This window comes from Sapajus apella, unplaced genomic scaffold (genome assembly GCF_009761245.1).
Source record: "Sapajus apella isolate SASKATOON/1434 unplaced genomic scaffold, GSC_monkey_1.0 scaffold40, whole genome shotgun sequence".
Lineage (NCBI taxonomy): Eukaryota > Metazoa > Chordata > Mammalia > Primates > Cebidae > Sapajus > Sapajus apella.
The window spans coordinates 13,685,262-13,691,770 of NW_022436980.1; positions in this window are offsets into that span (position 1 = coordinate 13,685,262).

Sequence of the window (6,509 nt, forward strand, 5' to 3'; positions counted from 1 at the left end):
TTCAAGATCAGGGTAGCGACGTGATCAGGACCTGGTGAAGGCCCGCTGCCGGGGCCTAGCCTGCTGACTTCTTTGTACATGCACATGATGGAAGGAGGGTGAGAGAGCTCTCTGTGGTGTCTTTCATAAGGGCACTTGTTTCGTTCATAGAAGCTCCACTCTCATGACCTAATCTCCTCTCAAAGCCTCCACTTCCTAAAACCATCACATTAGCGGTTAGGATTTCAATGTATGCATTCTAAATGGGTGTTGGTAGTGAATGCCTGAATTCTTTCCTCTCCAAAAGGTCTACAGCTGACCTTCTCCTTTCTGAAGGCTGCCGAACCGTGAGCTAACATACTAGCTGATAATTCTGGGCTTGGGTAAAAGGGCAGGAGAGAGAAGTCAGAGCTGTGAGTGGAATGTCAGGGGCTCAGCTTTCTACTTGGTATTGAGTAAGAAGATGGGAATTTTCTATGAGTTGGAAAAACAGCACTAATTGTGGCTGTGATTTATGCAGTATTGTAAATACCTTCTTGCTGTGGCTGGTGTTAAGGTAAGAAGGAATAGCCTTAGCTATAGCCTGGTCTCCTAGCCAAGGGACCATGCAGTGGGAGAGGCCTGAAAGATCCCCCCTGAGAACCTACAAAGAGCCAATGCTGCATGGTGGTGCACACCTGCAGTCCCAGCTACTCGGGAGGCTGAGGCAGGAGAATTGCCTAAACCCAGGAGGTGGAGGTTGCGGTGAGCCGAGATCGCGCCATTGCACTCCAGCCTGGGTAAAAAGAGTGAAACTCTGTCTCAAAAAAAAAAAAAAAAAAAAAAAGCCAATGCTTAGATAAGTCTTTCAAAGGTGAAATTGCCAAGTAGTCAGTGCTCAACAGAGAAAATAGCAGCAACCTAAAGAAAGAGAGAATGGTGGGCCTGTCGCCAGGCACCACGGTTGCTTAAATGACTATTTCTCTCCCTACCTTCTCTTCCTGCTGCTGAAGCTTCCATGGAGGGTGACTTCTCTGGAGACCACATCCCTTCCTCTCTATCCTCAGACACTTCTAGTCAGTAGTGTGTTCTGCTTTTGTGGAAGAGAGAGAGATTTACATAAGATACAAGAAAATCTTAACCCAAACTGAAGAAATGTCATACGAATGAGATGAGAGATCTATAAGGAGGTAAAAAGAAGGTAAAAGGAGACATTTGATGGGTATTATTTGGGGAGATGGTAAAATAATTTCGTGTTTATCGTTCAATGAGTTGAGAGTCTTCAATCAAAACAAGGAAACATGTATGATTTATTTATTTTTATTTATTTTTTTTAAAGACAGGGTTTTACCATGTTGGTCAGGCTGGTCTTGAACTCCCGACCTCAGGTGATCTGCCCGCCTTGGCCCCCAAAGTGTTTGGATTACAGCTGTGAGCCACCATGCCCTGCCTGATTTATTTTTATTATCATTTTGCTCTGTATAACAAAACGTTGAGTGTTCCTACCCTGATCTTGCAGATGAGTAAGATGAGGTTTCATGAAATCAAGTGACTTGCCCAAGGGCATGAAGACAGCAAGATGCAGAGGAGGTATTGGAGCCCTCCTGCTCTTGACTTTGAAGGCTGTGCCCCTTCTTACCCTCTGTACTGTTACATACACCACGCTGTGAAATCGGTCTCCTGGCAGTGGCGAGTTTGGAGTCTAAAATGAATAACTCTTAATGATATTACAATTCCACATAGATCAGACCACCTGAAATTGCAAAGGATAGGATGATGCAAATAATTGGCTAACTCTGGAACCATGTAAGTTCCAATTTTGAATTTAGATTCTGCTAAGACTACAGAAAGAACTAAGCTACTTCCCTGTGTGTTTGTTATCCAGTCACTCTGGGTTATTTTAACCACAGCATGTGAGGAGTTTGGTATTATCTATTTTCCTTCATTCCCCCTTTAAAATGTCAGCTCAGTGACCTTCTCTGTCTTTTTTACTGATGTTTTGCAAGCCAGCTAGAACCAGAGCTTGACACTTAGGAGACCTTCCTTAAATATCTTATGGGTAAATGAATGAAAGAGAAAATGATACCTAAGCTACCACCTAAATTCTACCCTCGAATTAGAAAAAAGGAGAAAAAGAAGGAAGAGGAGAACTTCAGTACAGAGCCCATCTGGTTATTCAAGAGTCAGTGACATGCAAAGTTGCATAAACATGTCATGATGGGTATTGGTTGTCTTTGTAATGGCTTTGGTGACACTTGGATAAAAAATCTGCGAAGGGAGATTTACCATAAGAACCCAGTTGCATCAAAATTCTTGTGCAAAAAGCCTAACCAGGTGCAGAGCTGCTTCCTACCCGGCCTACAATTTCTAAGACTTTTATCACTTATTTGGGTGGCTGGGGTTTAGCTTGAGTCACAGAGACTTAGACAACTAAGATAACAGATATGCTGGCATGCTTCTAGAAGTTTCTTTCTAGAGAGACCAGTGGTCTTCTTGGTGAGATAATTTATTCTTAAACAGGTTTGATTTTCATCAAGTAATGAAGACGTCTTCTTTGAGTGTAAGAGCATATTATTTGTTTTTCACATTTGTCTCTCAGCATAATTTTTTTTTTTTTTGAAATAGTCTTATTCTGTCACCCAGGCTGGAGTGCAATGGCACAATCTCACTCACTGCAGCTCCTGCCTCCTGAGTTAAAGCAATTTTCTTTCCTCAGCCTCCCAAGTAGCTGGGATTACTGGCACCTGCCACCATGCCCAGCTAATTTTTGTGTTTTTAGTAGAGATGGGGTTTCACCATGTTGGCCAGCCTGGTCTTGAACTCTTGACCTCAAGTGATCGGCCTGCCTCAACCTTCCAAAGTGCTGGGATGACAAGCATGAGCCACCACACCAAGCCTCTCAGCATAACTGCTGTTAGTCACATAGTTGAGTCGTATGGTGGATGTAGATGTGTTTGGCAGAGGGGATGTGTTTGTGTTCTGAGAGCTCAAAGTGAAAAGCTACTGGACTCGAGTTATTGTAAGATATCCAGGTCCAAGCAGCACTGCTTTGAGATCCCTTCTTAGAGTGTCCAAACCTGGTAATGCAACGAGGAGTAGTTTTGAATGAGCTGAATGGCATTGGTGGAGTCTTTCATGAATTCATGTGACATGCTTTGCAGAACTTCCCACAAGACTGTGAACGGGTTTGAGGGATAAAGGCCAATGAATCTTCCCTGTTGTACTCAGTGCAAATATGCAAGTAAATTTATTTAGGTGTTTGATTACATATAGCTACTGTTCAAAACTCATCAACCTATATCTACTTAAAAGCGAAATACGTGATCGTAATGTATTGTTTTCTGACAAATACAGTCACCTTCATTCTGTTGTTTTAGATGTAAAAGGTATTAATAAATTTGATTAATTAATTAACTCCCCTCTTTCTTCTTCAAGTGGCATCAATGTTCTGATCCTGGTCCAAGCTATCTTTTCTCCATACATGCGTCCACTAACTGAGATGTCACTCATCCTGTCTGGTGCTTGGCATTCGGTATCACTTCTTGCTGCCATCATCGGAGGTGTCAGTGTTACCATCTGGTGGCTGGCTGCAAAGCTCTCTGCTGCAGGGATGTTCCTTGTTATGACCCCAGGGCACTTCAAAGACTCCCTTTCAGCTAAGTTCTACATCTTTCTAGGGGCCAGAGAGACTGGGCTTCCCTCCCATGCCTTTGCTGGCTAGGCAACGGATGTCTTTGTTTGGCTTCCTCAGGCTCTCTCTCACAAACTTTTCTCTGTTGCAACTATACCAGGAGATCCTGCATTGGTACAGAAATTGTAGGACTTATTCCTTCTTTAGAGCCCCTACTTAGGAAGAGAATATGTTTTCCTTTTGCTCAGATTTTAAAGCACTTCTGAGAGTTCTATTATTGTCCCCCATTTTGGAGCTAATCAACTCATATTGTGATTATACACAAAGGTGGATGCTTAAGATCACCTTTCAGAATTGAACTCTTGGCCAGGTACAGTGGCTCACACCTGTAATCCCAGCACTTTGGGAGGCCAAGGCGGGTGGATCACTTGAGGTCAGGAGTTCAAGACCAGCCTGGCCAACATGAGGAAACCCCATCTCTATTAAAAATACAAAAATTAGCTGGGTGTGGTGGCATTTGCCTGTAGTCACAGCTACTCGGGAGGTTGAGGCAGGAGAATCACTTGAATCTGGGAGGCAGAGGCTACTGTGAGCTGAGATTGTGCCACTGCACTCCAGCCTGGTTGACAGAGTGAGACTCTGTCTCAAATAACAAAACAAAAAAACACAACAAAAAAACCTGAACTCTTGAATTCAACTGTTTCTCTTCCAGTATTTCTCATCTTAGAAAAGAATCCCACCAGGGGAGTCATCTCCCAGTTCTGCCTTTTTCATCCACTCCCACATTTACTCCAACACCAATCCTGTCAACTCAGCTTCTGAAACACCATTTCACCGCCTCCGGCACGGCTACCTAGCCACTACTGTGTCTAGAGGGTTCTGTGACAACAGCCTTCTATGTCTCTCCATATCTACTATTGCTTCTACAATCCATTTTCCACAATGTGGACAGAGAAGCTTCTTAACAGTGTAAGTCTGATCCCACTACTCTGTAGCTTAAAACCCCGTTCATGGCTTTCCCTTGCACTTTGCACAAAATGAAAACTTACATAGACTAATGTGATTTACCTCTTTTCTAATAGAATCTACTTTTTTTCTCCTCTGCCTTGCTCTGGCCACACACGCTTTCCTTAAGTTCCCAGACATGGGACGCTTTTCTCTACTTTGACCGTGTTCTTCCCTCTCCCTGTTCTCACCCCTTCTGCCCATGGCATGGCTGGCTCCTCAGCCCTCTTTTATTCATTGGTATACCCCTAGGACCTAGTACAGTTACTGGCGCACAATAATGCTAAAGCACATGTTTGTCGAATTAATGAATACTTAAAAAGAAACCAGCATTGTGGAATGCCATTGTGAAGAGAGAGGACTCTGGAGCCAGACTTTCCTGAATTCAGATCCCTTCCCCATAGTGTGACTTGGGCAAGCTACTAACTCACTCTCTGCTCAGGTTCTTCACGGATAAAGTGAGGTTCATAACTGTACCAACCACATAGGGTAGTTTTGTGGATAAAATATTTTAAAGATATATATATATATATATATATATATATATATATATATATATAAAATATGCCTGGCACATAGCAAGCTCTATGTGTTAGTGATTATTAGGAGAGAAGAGATAGATGCAAGACCATTGTCCATGTGGACCTAGAGACGGTGAGTTGGAGGGTGGGGGAGAGATCTTGGCATGACATTGACAACCCCTGGTGAGAGGGCAGCAGCATGGGATGTGGAGATTCAAGAACTTCAAACTGAGCAGGGAAGGGGACAGGGCACAACACATAAATCAGAGAGACACCTTGGAAAGGAGAGCAATCTGTATTCTGTCTGAGAGAGGGGCTTCAGGAGGAGCTTTATCAAATGAGAGAGTCATCAACTACAAAACATTGCGTCATGTTTCCTGCGGCTTGCAGGGCACTGTCTGTCATCGACAGGGATCAAACAGCTCCTGATTTTGGCAGGGATTTATGAAACAAGTGTTTTCGAATTTATTCTTCTCTGTGAAAAAACCCTGATGAACAATCAGAGAAAAAGTATGCATGCTTGCAGACCTGTGGTTTGGAGATTACTTATAATTTTCCTATTATCGTCTGCCATGAAAATACCTCAGCCTGACAAGATCAGAGCTACTGTCATCCTTTTATATTTAATTTTAATTTACATGAAATCATGTTCTGCCTGCTCCATTTCTCCAATTCTTTTCTTCTCCTCCCCTGCTCATTTTTCCTTATCACTTCAAAGTTACTCTTTCAGCAATGTCATCTCTTCTTGTGTAATATGCTTCACCTTTATACAGCTAATAAAGGCATTCTTTTCATTTCACGTTTATGTCTCCTGTAGCTACATTTCTGAGCAGTAGAATTAAACTTAGAAAAAATAATAAGCTGACTAATAGGAATGATTTCTCTTTTATTAACAGTCACTGGCTGACATTCTTTTTGAAACTATTTTTTGAATTTTAGGAATTCAGGGAGCACTAGAAACCTCATGAATGCCTCTTATTTTTGCCTCCTTCTTCCTTTCTGTTTCCCTGCCTGTCTTCCCTTTTTTTTCCTTTTCTATGCCTTTATACCAAACCATAACATGAAAAAAGATATATTTTATATTTTGGCTATTGGTTTGAATATTTTCTATACCTTCAATCTATGAATAGACTTACAAACAATTTTCTTTACAAAAATGTCTGCTGTGACAAAAGAGTCTGCACTGGGGATTAACTTTAGCACAAGATTTCTGCTGGTTGAGATAAATATACAGTGCACGACTTTCGGGATGGGAGTTTAGCCTCTTTTTCAGGTCAGCAAGTATGCATGTACTGGTTAATGCTTTTAGAGACTGAATACTGTCCTGGATGAATCATGAACTAGCTCTAATTTGGTAATTCTTTATGCTTTTATGTGCTTGCACTAGAGCTACA